At 43.5% G+C, this 15,446-nt stretch overlaps 1 protein-coding gene across 4 annotated transcripts in view; it reads right to left on the reverse strand.

The window, feature by feature from the left end:
• PIK3CG (phosphatidylinositol-4,5-bisphosphate 3-kinase catalytic subunit gamma) overlaps positions 1–5,165 on the reverse strand; it is a 31,487-nt gene extending 26,322 nt beyond the window's left edge. The window contains exon 1 of one of the 4 annotated variants that reach the window (XM_063155505.1): positions 5,052–5,165. The gene's annotated coding sequence lies outside the window, so the exon portion shown is untranslated. Of the gene's footprint in view, positions 1–484; positions 769–4,492; positions 4,597–5,051 lie in introns of those variants that run through there. The other 3 variants (XM_063155507.1, XM_063155508.1, XM_063155506.1) reach the window with 3 other exon arrangements.
• Positions 5,166–15,446: the final 10,281 nt, after the last annotated feature.

Genomic DNA, 15,446 nt, shown 5'->3' on the forward strand with positions numbered 1-15,446 from the left:
ACACACTGCCAATATGAACTATTAGTTTGTTACAGAAGAAAAATCTCCCAAGCTGATGCTGATTTATTACCCTATACATCAAATCACACCTAAAACACCAGTAAAACAATATTAAACATGAGTAGCCTACATTATCAGCATCCAGTAAACAAAAAGTATTGTTTCTCAGTTAATCTCTATTGAAGTTTGAATCAATATTGAAGTGGAAATTGTTCAGTGCTGACTGAGTGCACTCGCACAAGCCAAGTTACAGCAACATACTGAACTTCTTTACCAAGCAACACTTTCTACTCATAAAATCCTTAACTGCTGGAGAAAAGTAAAGCCAGTGTAATGATGCCCTAGCAGATACTAAAAGAAGCAGATAAAAATAGAAAAGATTAAATTCAAACATAGCATGCTAACTAAAATTCTTCTGAGTTCCAGAAAGCAGCAACTGCGAACACACCACCTCTATAGTTGACAAAGTACAAGGAAATATTACCTGCTTATAAAACCAAGGCTGAATCGTTGAAGAGTATTCATTTGTTTAATTTTTGTAGTTCCTATTTTTTAAAGGAAGATCATTCACACAAAAGATTTCTTTGTTTAAGCTGTTCTGCTTTTCTTGCTCGGTCTCATACCCAGATGCAAAGGAAGTGCTGCACTTACCAGGAAGGAAGTTTTAACCAAGTTGATTATACATATGATTGCTCATTTTAAAAGAAGTCAGAATGCTTTTCCTGTTACAACAGTAAAAACACACCAACAGTACATAAATTTAACACACACGTATAGAAGATATATTTAGAACCTTTTAAAGACAGTCAAGAATAATCTGGGCAATAAATTGAATTAATTCAAATAAGATATTTAAACCAAATATATTTTTAAGAGATTAACTCCCGAAAGAATTAAATACAAATTGTAGATAAAAGACAACTAAATATGCAGTGTTGCATTATTTTTATTCGCATGGTGATAGCCATTTAAGGACTCCCAACTTAAATTCACTAGAGCTTTTTAACCCAGTCTCCATACAAGCATCTCCTCGAGATTGCATATGCCAAGGATCTTGCATGGTAACCTCAGCAGCAGAACTACTGGGCAGCCTTACCCCAAATACCTTTAACTCATTCATTTATGATTACAAACACACAGTGAAATCTACTAGAAATGGTGAATTTACACTCAGGAGAACTGAATGTAAGACTTTCAACCCTAATTCTTGTGGTTAATTGCAACCTGAGGTTCTGTTCTTTTAGTAAAAAAATAATCCCCACAGAAAAAAAACTACTATGGAAAACATGTACAAAACAGAAAGAAAAGACAGAAAACTCTAATTTCATCCTTTTTGCTTTTGACTTTTCCAGTGAAATACTGATCGTTTGAAGAGCAACCAGGAGTACAAATCCTACAGTAGTAGATATTATGCAAAATGAGGAGTCTTGAAAAGGAGGGGAAAAAAATGAAACAACTGGAAGGTTGTCTACCAACAGTGAAGTGCCTTTTTTTTTAACATATGCATGTTTCCTATTTATAAGACACATTTTTATAAAAATGCAAAAAATAACCCCTCCTTCTGTATTGGCAAAAAATCCTGACAGTATCTTACCTGCCTCCAACATGCCAAGCTTGATTAACACTCTGCCAAGATTAAAAAGCAGAAAATACCCTCCACCACTGACACAGCTCTTCTTTCTCTAAACATCACTCTGCTTGTCAGCTAAGATCTTCTCTTTTTAGAGGTTATTTTTCTCAGAAAGTCGGTTTGGGGAAAACACACTCTGTCCCAGATCCCTCTATCTTTTAAAGCCAGTATTTGAATTTTCTTAAGGTAGTGGTGAAGTTACCCTGAACATTTTGTTGCTGACATGAAATCTACCCATCTTGGCCAAGACACCTCCAAAACTCATGCTCCACCCACATTCAGCCTGTCAGCATTCATCAGTCACAGCCTTTGTGGCATCTCAGCACTACACACTGAGCTCCTCTCTCATCTCAATTCTAAAATACAATGTAGTCATATTTTTCTCTTCATTTAGACATAAGAAACTAGCATTAAGGTTTTTTTCACACCAATAGGCTATACAGATTTTTTGCAGACTCTTACCTCTAAAAGACATTGTGTTGCCCCATTAACTAAACATGGAGTCATTTCAGTTTCATTGGGTTCTGCAGATCTAGGAAAACCTTGTGGTTTAAAATGTCCCCAGCCTGCTCCTTGAGTCATGCACTTAAGGATTAATTCTTCAAACATACATACAAACAGCTTTTCTACCACTACTCCATAGATCAAGGCCCTCAAGACAAGCAAAGGCAGCATCTCTCCCTCATGCAGCAGACCTGTACATTTCTCAGTGAATGCAATTGTTTCACACTCTCATCCACTTATAAAGGCAGGTAGAGCAACACTTCTGTGGGTTCAGATATCCCCCCACAAATTGCATCAGACACAGCACAAAAATGTGTGGCACTTCTGTAGCTGCCTTGCCCATACAAAGCTGTCTTTTCTCCTGCATTCATTTGGCTGTAGCTGTCGTGTCTAGTCCATTCCAACCCAATATCTGTCTCCAGTTCTGCTCTGATCCCTTTTCCTCAGCTTCAGAAGGCAGTTCTTGGAGCGACAGCTGTCTCTCATCTGTCTCTGCAATGACCCATTCTTACGGTGACACCAAATTGTATCCATTTCCTGCTAATCCACTGGCAAAACCACATTTCCTCATGTACATGAACAATAAAACTTTGATATTTATAATGAAAAATCATTTCACATCTAGTTCCTAAAACCTTAGTCATGCCTAAGCTTTACCTACAAGATACTTCAAGAATTCTACTGCAACAACACCTCAAAAAAAGGGAAAAAATCACTCTGTTTTATTTCTAATTCTAATGAGCCTCATCAACCCTGAATATTCCTGTATTACAAGAACTGTCCTACACTAGCCTAAAAATCCTGATGGGGTCCAATGGAGAAGGAAAAGATGGGCCTGTAAAGGGTAACTAAGACAAGCAACCCGTTTTGCCTTTGTCTCCATTGTGTTGCTATCTCATCACTCAGGTCAGCAACCTGATCATAACAAAACCAGCAAAAAATTTGTTAATTTTCAGCTGGATTAGTTCCTTTATCTGACTCAACACTTGCAGGAGTGGTTGGGCAGTGATGGAAGAGAAGGAAGGGGAACAGAGCCAGTACAGTTAAGCATAACTGAGACTGAAACATGATTCACAGCAGGATTAGGAGATACTCTAATGAGTAAAGTCATTAAATTATTTGAAAAAACTGGCCGAAAGGTACTTTAAAAAGACAATGTAGTATTATGATGTAGTACTTATTTGGCTACAAAAAAATTAGGATAGCTGTCAATCTTGATCGCTCTGTTAAGACTATGTTAGAATTCTACCAGTTACTATCATGCTTATTCTGTATTAGCTCCCGCTTCTGTTTTAATCCATCATGCAAAAACCTTATTTCAAAATTATTCTTTTCACTTTAGTGTGAACTCCTTCCCAGACAACTTAACTTTCAAGAAAATAAGCACTCTCTACCAGAGTTAGAATTACCTTGTGCATGCTTATGTAAATACAACACTAAAGCTTACGTTCACAGTTTTAGACAAAGTTCACTTGAAAGATAAATTTTAAAAACCAAAATTACTATTAAAAGATTCAACGTTTTCCAAGCAGCTTTGCTTGGAACATCTGCTTGCCCACACTGTTGTGTAGCAGGAGATGATTTTCCACTTGCTGGACAGGAGTACATCTTCCCTACACCTGCAGTGATCCAGTGCTGAACTTCACAGGTAAGATACAGCGCCAACATTTCAAGTGTGAACACAACAATAAAATACCACTTGAGTCAGTTTCTTTGTCAGATACTCTAACAACTACAAGCTCTAATTGGGAAATAAATCAGTGCAGGTTCCCATTAGCAAGTAAACCTCACAGGTAATGCAGCCACATTCCTCAACAAAAGTATATGAGCCAGCAGACACAGCTTGGTTTGGAGGCTGGGGAGTCAATCAGACTGCAATTACAGACAGCAATTAGCATTTTCAGGATGCCCTGCCTTCACCACCTTTAGTTTCTATACGAGTTAGACATTTGGGGCTCCTGCAATAACTCCTAGCTGGTTCTATAAATTTAGGTAAGAATTTTGGCAAAGTTCTGGTTAACTGGGGTTACACAAGAGATGTATTAGTAATCTCAAAGTAATCCACCTTGGAAAAACACTTCGCAGAGTTTTAAAACCCAGAGATCGCTGCTATTTTTCCTGCCAGGACACACTATTTAGACAGCGCCTGTCAACTCGTTCTCGGTTTTCCAACACCGCTTGTTAACTCTGTGATCTAATCTACACCAGCAACTCCTGAATGCCCTCGGCTATTATTTCAAGGGCTTGTGGTGTGGACAGGTTTCATGGTCTACATGCATCAGATAGACACAAGAAATTTGTTGGATGAGGAAACAGTTACTTATTGTTTAAAGCCGTGTTGTAGCGTAGCTGACTCACTGATCTCAAAACTCGACAGAACTGTCTACTGAAATCCTTCACTTCGTATGTTCCATTCACCGTTCCAACAGCTTCCTCACCGGGTTTGGCACCAAACTCGTTAACTCCTGTTCGGGCCGTGACGTGAGGCGGGACCAAGGCCGCGAGGGAGCGGGCAGCACGGGGGGCTCGGCAGTGCCGGCTGCGGCGGGGACGGCGGGGCGCCCCGGCCAGCAGCACACCCTGCGGAAGGGGCTCCGCGCACGGGACACGGGAGGCGGCGGGGGCGGCGGGCCGGGGCCGGGGCTGGGGCCGCCTCCCTCCCTGCCTCCTTCCCTCCCGCCCCCGGCCCACCGCCCCTGCCCAGAGATGGCGGCCGGCGCCGCCCGCGGGAGGGCGAACCGCGCCTGACCGCGCCCGTCCCGCCGGGGCTGCTGGGGCCGGGGGCGCCCTGTGGCGGGCGCGGGGCCGGGGCGGGGAGCGGAGCGGCGGCACCACCCGCGAGCCCGGGCCTCGGGCAGCGCCGGCCCGGGGCGGGATCCGCCGCGACCCCCGCTGCCCCCGGTGCGGAGCTACTCACCGCAGCGGCGGCCCCGGCTCCGGCCCCGGCTCCGGACAGGTGTTTCCCTCAGCAGGAAGCGGCGCGGGCCGGGGGCCGGCGGGGAGGCTCCATAGCCGGCGGCAGAGGCAGCCCCGCAGCCGCCGCCAATCACACGCCGGGCAAAAAGGGAACCGGCGGCGGGGCCTCCCCGCCCCGCCCGGCCCCGCCGCCGCCTCGGGCACCCGGGCCCGGCCCGGCCGCATCGGCCGGAGCGCGCACGGACGGACGGACCCTCTGCTGGGGTGCAAGCGCTGCGGCCGCGGGGAGGCTCGGTCAGCACAAGGCACGCAGGACGTGTCCCGGTGTCAGCTCCGGCAGCGAAACCTCCCTGGGCGCAGCCTCCTGAGGTGCTCCTTGCCCAGGGCCCCACGGCCGGCTTGCCCATGGCGCTCCTGCAGCGACCCCCGGCTGCCCGGCCAGCCCTGACAGCTCCTTCAGCCCCCTCCTCAGGGCAGGGACAAGTTAGTTTGTCTGAAGTGCCCTTGAAAACCCCTGGAGATGGCAACCTACTGCAGCGTGGTGGTCTTCTGCTTAGCAAAGATTTTCATGCTGTGTGATTAAAATTCTCGTCCTACAGACTGAGCATCTTGCTTGTCTTATTCCTCTTATTCAGTTGGGGCGTTTTCTTCCTCCCTTCCCTCCAGCTACTTTCTTGTTTGAATTTGCTGTGTTAACTGTTTTTCTACTATTTTTCCATTTCCAGACGGGCAGTCCTGGATCTCTCTTTTTAGGTCATGTTCCTTAGACCTCCTGTGATTCCTGTAGCTTGCCTCCGGGTTCTTGCCAATTGGGCCACTTTTTTTTTTTTTTTGGAAAGCACCACTCAAAACTGGACATAGCAGTATTCCAGCCAAGGCTTTGCCAAGGCTGCCCACAGCAGGAGGATTAATTCATCAGCCTTACGGTGCCAGACTCCAACTGCAGCTCAGGCATAACTATTCACATTGAATTCAAACAAACAAACAACTCCCCCTCACCACTCTTTCCCCATTCAGGCTGCTGTCTGTTTGGCTCTGAATGGAGCTGAGTGTTTCTGTCTCCACAGCTCTTCTTCAGAGTGAACAGTAAAACTCTTTCCATGATTATGTTGAGACATTTTTTTTGACCCAGCTCTTTCAATGAGATTCACAGGTGAGCTCTGTATGGCACAGAGCACACACACTTGCTCTGAAAGCTATGCTGGCATAAGGTTACATCTTCAGAGAACACTCTACAAGACCATAAGTTGCCACAAAGACTTTAAAAATTATTGTGATTTTTCTAGATACATATTCTTAACTTCCATAGAAAGACAATACCAGAAGGAAATAATGACTATGTTACATGTACAGATGCTATTATAAAAAGTTGGATAATTCTTGTTATAGCATGGATGGATTCTTTTGACTGAAAAAATCATTTGCGTGGTGGTAAGAATTGCACCAGCCTGAAGCAGAAAAGAGAAACCTCTGTTTCAAAATGAATATACATTACAATGAGCTGTGTCTGTAAGGAATCATAATAACTGTACTGGCCTCGAGTTCCCTTTTATGTGAAAGCAAAGCAAAAACCTCCAACAACTTCCATGTGATGTGTGTGCAGCATAGGGGAAACACAGTGCAGACCCACTTCATGCTTGCTTTTGCCTGGTACAATGGGTAATATCTGTCGAAGCAGTTCGGCTTTGCACAGCATTACTGAATGCTTTAAAAGACATTTAAAACCCTTATCAAAATAGGAAGTCTTTTTTTGCTGTTTTTGGCTGGATCCCCAGATGGATCACTCCAGGAACACAAGTGTAGCCAGTTTGGCGACTAATCCCGTTAAAATCCGTGGACTTTATTTGGGGATGCACAAACATATGGAGATTTGAGCAGCTGAATAAAAAACTGTCATTTGTCAAAAGACAATTATAGAGGGGATAATTTACAGCCAGAGCAAATGACACGTTTGGTGTTGATTTCAGCCAGAATTGTATAACATTTTTAAAATAGCTATAAGTCAATGTAGTGTTATTTGCAATGAAATAATAAATTATTGTACTTATTATATTTGAGAAAGGTTGGTAAACTCAAAATCTTGCTCTCTTCAGGATTTAGTATGTTAATAAAATATTACATTTTTGCAGTTAAGCTTCAGCTCATCTATATACAGCTTATTTTCTTTATTGCTTTTTCTGGCAAATCAAGTAATACAAACTTTCCTGTAGGTGAGGATGTTCTCCTCATAGGTTATGTATTCTTTAGAAATACACATTTTAACATTATTTTATTCCTGTTCATTTCTAAATGTGACTTAAAACCTTTCCCATAAATTATCATTTGGTTTGTTGGTTGTTTTTTTTTAGTTAAGAACAGCCTGCACAATAAATTGAAAGGCATATTTTACCATATCAAAACCAGAACTTTAAAACAGTCAGGAATACCATAGCTTAATGAAGGTGAAGAATGCAATTTGATATTTAAATGAAGCTGATTTAATCAAAATTAGTCATGCAAAGATGCAATCATTTTGCTAATATAATCTTGTGGGTGCAGTCAAAATGCAATTATTTCCTTTATCTACCAGCTGTAATAAAAATATGACAAGAAATTGCTGTCATGATTTTAAATGGGAGTTTTGGAGGCTGAAAAAATGTAAGATGGTATCTTTTGCATCCTCTGCATAGTCAAACATCAGTTTTTATGTCATTTAGTGGAGAAAGAGCGATAAAGAATCACAACCACATTAAATGCTCAGCAACAACTTTATATACTGACATATGTTGGATGTAAATGTTCTGTTATCATTGACAAACTGGGTTCATTGCAATTTAGGAAATAGTATCTAATACTTTGAGTTGGTTTTATTTTCAATATTGTCAGCAGAGAAATAAAATAAATGCGGAAGCTTTGTAGGTCTTGTACAACAAAGTCAAAGCCCACTTGCCTAAATACAGCAATAGCTATGTTCAGTTTTGTAATTGCTTCTCTATGTAAAGAAAATGGAAAAACCCCATTGTATGATACATTGTCCATCCTGATGGAATGATAGGTAGCCTTCTCCTTTCTTGGGGAATTTATAAGCTGGGATTTTCTAATTGTGTTGTAAACTCTTTGTGATGCATTCAGGGGAGGATTTGAAATAAATTGACAGAATCCATTTCTTTTAGAGCTCTGCTGTGAAAACTGATCATGTAAATATGTGATCAGTTGTATTAACATCATTGTCATTGATTTGTCCATATGCAAGATCACATGGTAACTTTGGTATCAAAAATAAGCTTTTCTTCTTGCTATAACTTGCCAACAAGCAGAGGAGGAGTGAGCTGAATTTTAGTTTGGCTTTTGCATCATGTTCTAGGTATGGTAGCTGCTTGTGAAAGGGATGTCACTGACAGATAAGTGTTGCCTGCAGATCTGTCCTTCATTCACAGCTTTATGTCATGGGAAAGGCAGCTCTACTGATGCTGGCTCTGGGTGATTGCTTGGGGAAGCAGGAGAATCCTTTGGGGAAATAGGGGGATGCAGAAGAGCACATTAAGGCTGAGCTCTGTCTGCATCCCTCTGTAGGCAGTGAAGTCCTCTCTGAGATGTCTCCTACATGAGCTTGGTCCGGGGGAATCTTTTAAGATCTGCTGGCCATGGAGGAAGCCTTGTGGCCTGATACAGAAATGTTTGTTGTGAAGCTCTGTAGGCAGAGCAGAGCCAGAAAGTCTCTAACAAGGAAAAGACAAACAGTCTTTCCTATCTCTTTCCCATCTCCTTCAACAAATACCCACTCTTTCCCTTCCTCCTAACAGATTGGTGCTCCTGGTGATTGAGATTTTGCACAAAATCCCTCACTTCAAACACCTTAAGCTTGCAAACAGGAAACAGCAGGTGTTCAGAGCCTTCTGAGATACGTCTGCTGAAGACTTTGTTTCCCATTTTACTGATTTAGGCTGTTACACTTCAGAATAGGTATTTAAAGCACAGGGGTGGGAGTGCAAGCTGTTTCCTCTGTACCACATGCATACACACTTCAGCTGAGATGTAAAACTCTCATAATACCTCTTACTGGCTTGAATGTCTTTTTCTGTCTGTTCACACATGTATGAGTTTGTCAGAGAGAGATGCACTTGTGGTAGCAGAGTGTGTGTAAACAGATCTTTAGGATCACTGGTTATTCTTAAGGCGTGGAGAAACCCACAAGTATTTATGGCTGCTAATAGAGGGAGGTCTCAGGATTAGGTGGTGATGCAATATTGCATCATCTTGTGGTGTTGGGACATGACAGAGGAAATGAAAGAGGTCAGAAATAGAAAAATAAAGAAAAGGAGTTCCCAATACCAACAAGGCCTCTAGTCTGATAGCATTCTATTAAGTGCTCTTTAGCATAAGGTACGGACAAGAATTCTTCAGTCTCTGAAAGTTTCTGACACAAAAAATAATGAGTCCAATTTGCTGATACATTATGAGGTTTCTTTAGACAAGCTCTCTGAACTGTGTTGCTGTGCTACCCTCCTGTCCTGATATTTATTGCTCCTAAATTTTAAAAATTTGCTTGTTGGTTGGTGCAATCTTCAGTCTGTGAGGAGGTAAATATGTTTGCACTACAAAGGAGTTATGTAAGGCTAGAGTTTTATCAGAGGATTTCTGTATTTTTGTTCTTGTAAATGAGTAATGTAAAATTATTTCTCCTTGAATTACCTCATTGCCTCTCTCTGTATATTAAAGCAACATATCCTTTGGACAGAAATGTGTTCCTTACCAGAGTTTCAGGCACCCCACAGACTACTTGATCAGCTGTCATAATACTCAGGAATACTAAAAAGATATTTAAAGAGATCTATTTGTTCCACAGAGTTTAGTTGAATACAAAATTGGCTACAAAGAAAGCCCCTTCCCAGCGTGGTCTTTTCTGGAAACATACCCTTAATCTTCTCCAACAGCTGTAAACTTTAACAGGTGGCCTTAGCAGAGTATCCAGATCACCACATCTGAGGGGATTTTGGGGACTGAACAACAGGATTTCATTCCAATTCATTCCATTATTTTCATTTTCATTCCACACTGCTGAATCCCTTGTACAGGAAACCTGTGGCAGGTCTGTTTCAGGAGGAGGCTGGGGATCCTGTCTGGGAGCTGGGAATCCTGTTGGGATGCTGGGTTCACATCTGTGACAACACTCCATCCACTGGAGCTGGTGCCTCACCATAGTGGCAGCTTTGCTAGATAAACACCTGTCCTCAGATTGGAATACAGAGCTTCTGGCTTTACAGACAAATCAAAGCCTTGCCAGCCAGCACAGCCATGAAGAGTAAAAGCCATTTTCAGTCCTGGAACTTTGTGTATTTGCTTCCTAGAAAGAAAGCTGAGAAAAGCTGTGAACCAAAGTTTCCACATGGGAAGTGTCAACCCTTACACAAAAAATGAGGACAGCATTATGTTATGGATATTAATGCTTCCTCATGTGTCAGTCTGGTCTGTATAGATAGCTGCCCATTTTCTATGTCAGCCAGAGGTGGTTAAAGACAAACATGGAAATATAGCCCAGATAAAACAGCTGGTATTGCCAGACATCCCACGTATTTTAGTATTCCCTGAGTTACCGTCACAAATATTGCATTATCTATAAAATGCAAATTTTCCTGCTAGCAGTGGAAAGCCAGACATCTCCAGTGAAGTTTTGCAAAGCCTCTTCAGTATTTCATAGCTTGAAGCCTGAGCCATTCAGCAGGGGAGGACATGGTAACTAAGGCTGGTTTGGAAGGGATGTATCCCAGTCATTTGTGGAAGGCAGTAACTGCTGCAAAGTGCCAGTCAGAGCCTGCTCTTCACACTCTCCACAAAGTAAGATGTGCTTTATTCTCCTTTGATCCACACTTTGGGTTGCAGTTCTTCACCCCAAAGCTCAAAGGGAATGTAGCAATATCAGTCTCTGCACCATGACTCAGAGTCACCTCACATATCAGCTGAATACCTGCTACACTACTTAGGTATGATAGAAACCTTTAATATCTCCTATTTCTAAAGTTAAAATAAGTCAGTTGGCCAGATCATGTTTTCCAGGGCATGTAGAACACCAGCCTCAAGTATGTTGGTGAAGTTAGGCCAGCTTGCCTGCAGCACCTGTGTGGCTGAAAACGGGGAGGCTGTTGAGCTGGATCTCTTTATAGTTGTTCATCTGGCTGTCAGTGACTGAACAGACATAGCCCACAATAATAATTTCATGAACAACATTCAGAATTTCTTTGATGCATTTCAGAAGCTACTGGAAGTCTTCCTAAATTCACATAATGAGGCAGACATGCAGAAGCCTTGTGTTTCATCCCAGCAGGGAGCAATTGTTCTTCTCTGGGAAGCTGATGTTCTTTCCCAGTATTTTCCCCTTGTGTCTCCAACAACAAAATGATTTAGCTGAGATTTTCCTTCTTGGAGAGAGTAACCTAGTTCTGGATAGAACAGATGCTGCAGTCTTTCCAAAGTACAACAGTACCCTAAAAGGGTGTGGTAGGTTGTCATGAATAAGTGTATAGAGATGAGGAACGCATGGGAGGATCCTAGGATGGTATTTCCTTTCTGATCTCAGATGATTTAAAATACTCCAGATTGGCTTTGGACTCTTCCTGGATTCCATTCAAGAAAAGAAAATAAAATAAATGTGTAGAAGGTCCTGCTATATCCAGAGAAAGAAGACAAGACCGCACCATAGAGGAATTATTGATATTGTGAATGTGTAACAAACCCAGATGAATAAGTGACTTTGAAGACTGCATTTTGAAAATCCCTGCAAAGCAGTTACTACAAAATGCTACACAGCAGAGCTTGTTTTAGGCACAGAGGTATTGGGATAGCAGGCACTGTAGGACCTGCCCCTGAGGAGTGGCTGCAGGTGGGGTGGGAAGCTGGTCCTTATGAATGAAGATCAATGCTACAGAGCTTCCCTGGGGAAGGGTGACCTGCTGGCACAGGACTACGTGGTCCCTTGGGCTCCAACACCTGTGAATGGGGCTTCTTAGACTTCTATGAAAAAGTGAAGCCCAGAAGAGTTTAGTGATTCTGTCATCTTGACGAGCTGAGTACTGGAGGGGGCAACCACACTTGGATTCTCATTTTTCATTGGTTTTGCCACTGTTTCAAGTAATCGGCATCACAATGATTGCAGATGAGAGGGACATTTGAAAAGGTGTTGCTGGGAGTTTAGGAGTTCAGTTTTTGCACCCAGGAGGTTGCCAATGAGGGGGAGCAACCCAGAAGACCATGGCTTGATTGTTCAGTACATGAATTTACTGGGCATGTTAAAAGCTCAGAAAGGAACAGTGTTGGCTGAGTTAAGTCCGTTTCACCTGGATAAACAGCAAGACATTCAGAGCAGTGTCCCTCTGCTAAGAGTGAAGGCACATCAAAAGCTGATTGATGTGAAATCCCAGATTTAGCCTGTGATGCTCTGGTATCTGTGAGGTGAGTACCATGAGCTAACCTCACTGAAACTCATGGTAGATAAAATGTATGGAGGCTCATGGCAATACAATGCATTCTTAACAAAAGAATTATTTAAGTGCTGCATGTTCCATTGAGGGGTGCCACAAGAATAAATATATTTTAGGGTTCCATGTAGTTAAGGTTGAAAAGTGTGGAGCCAAGAACACTGAAGGTCCAGAAAGGATCTGATTTTGTGCACAGAGGGTACACGTGCAATGGTAGCAGTGTTTGTGTTGGCCGTCATTTCAAAGGAACTTGGCATTACCCTGTTTTCCAGCCTTAATTCCATGAAAGGAGGAGTACAAAAGGCAAGGACTCTTTTCACTAGTGATTAGGGAAGAAACCAGCTGTTTCAGTTTGAGTTTGTCTGATAATCTCATTTAACCAAATTATGTGCGTTGAAACGCTGTGGAGTTTGAGATAAGCAAATCCATCACAGGTCCTGCAGCCAGGGAGAAGGGAAGGTCTTGCACTTGATGTGCTTGGAGAAGTATATGTGCACTTTTTGACAGTGAAACTTGTTAGGAAATTGAGCACAAGTCCCAATTCAGCCCATGGAGGAGGATTTAGACCAGCCTTTGGAGGTATATCTGTGAGGAGTACACTGGCTGGCATGAACCCAGACCTTTTGGCTGACCACAAACCCTCTGTGGCATCACTGTAGTTGAGCTTTTTTACTGAACCTCTCTGACCTGCCATCCCACCCACAGACACGCTCCTTGTCCCCAGTTTTGTGTCAGGGCAATAAACAGGTGACCTTCCCTGGGCATGTGCCTTGTGCCCCAGCCTCCCTGGCCATCCCTTCCCTGCTGCAGTGCCATAGATGATGGCAGCAGTGGCCAGGCCGAAGGGCACTGTGAGAAACAACTGCTCACTTTGAAAATTTAAAAAGGTTTATTAAACCTTGACAAAAATACAACACAGGACTACATAAGGAAAAAGCTGCAGCATGGGGAACTGCCCCTTGTGCATACCACGTGGCTAGTTTGTCTTCAAGATGGATGCTCAGTCTTTTATACCCCTGGGGGTTGCATCAGCCAGCCCTGGCCCCTCCCAAAGTCTGCCAGTCAGTTTTTTTGCCATTTATTGGTGGAAACTGCTTTCTTGTAACTGGATTAGCACCAAGCTTTTCCATTCCCAGCTGTCCCATGCAAGGGACACATGTGCAGCCTTCTTTGTACCTGTCCTAGAAAACCCTGGCTGTCTGATGGCAACAATACAGGGGGGAAAGGGAACTATGGGGAGAAGAGAGGACATTTAAACTATAATAACATAACTATACATCACTAAAGCTATTCTTAATATTCACACAATAGTTATCTTTTAATTGCGAGAGCCAATCATCTCATTATCCGTCTATGACAGGCACAAAGCCAAGTGGCTCCGACAAAGTCTCGCTCTCCGGAGCCACCCGTGGCATTTCCCGCTCGCCATGGCTGCGTCGCCGCCCGCGGGTGTGACGTCACAGGGCGCGGGCGTGACGTCACCGGCCGCCCGGCCAGCGCCGGCATTGCGTCATGCGCAGGGACAGAGGGACCCTGGTGCTGTGGTGACACCTGCTGGGCCGGCAGGAACATCACCGGGGCTGTGTCCCGGCCGTGAGACTGCGGGGAAAGAAGGGCTCGGGCCTCCTGCCTCTCCTGTCCCTGCCTCACCCATGGGCTGTGGAGAGTGATGTTACTCACCAGAGTCACCCAAATGGCAGCCAGCAGGGCTACCCATGTTAGTTAACCTGCCCATAGTTAGTTCTGGTTTCAGTCATCAATATCTAAGTAATTAAAGATCCTTGGGGTATGGAAATACAGAGTATTTGTTTCTGGAAGAGTTGGTGACAGTGATTTTGACTTACCTGTGCTTCAACTACGTGCGTTTCATCCAAAACAAGAGCTTTCACATCCCAACAACTCACCATGTAAATTATGTCATGTAAGCATCTAAATCCACGTCTGGACATCCAGATCTTGGCAGAGAGGAGTAAGACAGGGAAGGGAGGACAGGCTCCATGGGAGAGCTCAAGGTGCTGTGCCACAGCTGCATCTCAGCTCCCTACCAGGCTTTGAGCTGAGGCTTTGCCAGAGATGAGCAGACAGCTTAGATTAGGGAGCTCACATGGGAGCTGGGGTCTCCAAACACTTTTCAAACTTGCCCTTGTTGGGGATTACAGCTAGGGGTGCCCAGAAAAACTCACCTATCCAGGGGTGGAACATGGACCAGAGAAGCTTCTGCCATCTTCAGGACACTAACACCTACACACAAGGGTGGCCTGAAATTGTCCCTGAGGAATGTGCATTGCTTGAGAGGGTGGCTGCTGATGCTGGGGCTGGTTCACATGTCCTGACTTCTGTAATCTTCCAGCAATGTGAATCTTGACGACTCCCTTGTCATTTCAATTTTTTTTCATCTTCCTGACTTCATTTTCTGCAAAATGTTTCCCTTCCTTGTACCTAGCACCGCCCATGCTTTTGTCAAACCTTTTGGCAAGTCCTGCAATATCCCTTCTCTCAGCTCAAATGGCTACATTTGAGGAACCTAACAACTTTATTTCTCCTGCTGTGTAAAGAAGATAACCACCACAGGCACAAAGTTCTGCGTTAGTGATACCAGGAATACTGAACCAGCCATGTGTGTTGCTGGGGATCAGATGGGAGCCTAGCCTTTTTCTTCAAACCATCTGCTTTTGTGCAGCCACCTTTGCTTCACAGCTTCTCAGGTAAGAGTCTTTAAAAACTCTTAAATGAAATCTACTGTCACTTCAGTTATTAGACACAATGGGATATCTGTGACAGAATATTATCTGCCAGAATATCACCATGTAGCATGGTAAGACTCAGCACCCTCAGAGCACCAGCAGATTGCTGGTGGGATGGCTTCTATTCAAGCTCATAAGATAATAATTATCTTTTGATTTATTGTCACAGGCAAGCACAGTCCAGGACAATTTATTAAATTC

Source organism: Melospiza melodia, chromosome 4 (assembly GCF_035770615.1).
Source record: "Melospiza melodia melodia isolate bMelMel2 chromosome 4, bMelMel2.pri, whole genome shotgun sequence".
In the NCBI taxonomy this organism is placed as follows: domain Eukaryota; kingdom Metazoa; phylum Chordata; class Aves; order Passeriformes; family Passerellidae; genus Melospiza; species Melospiza melodia.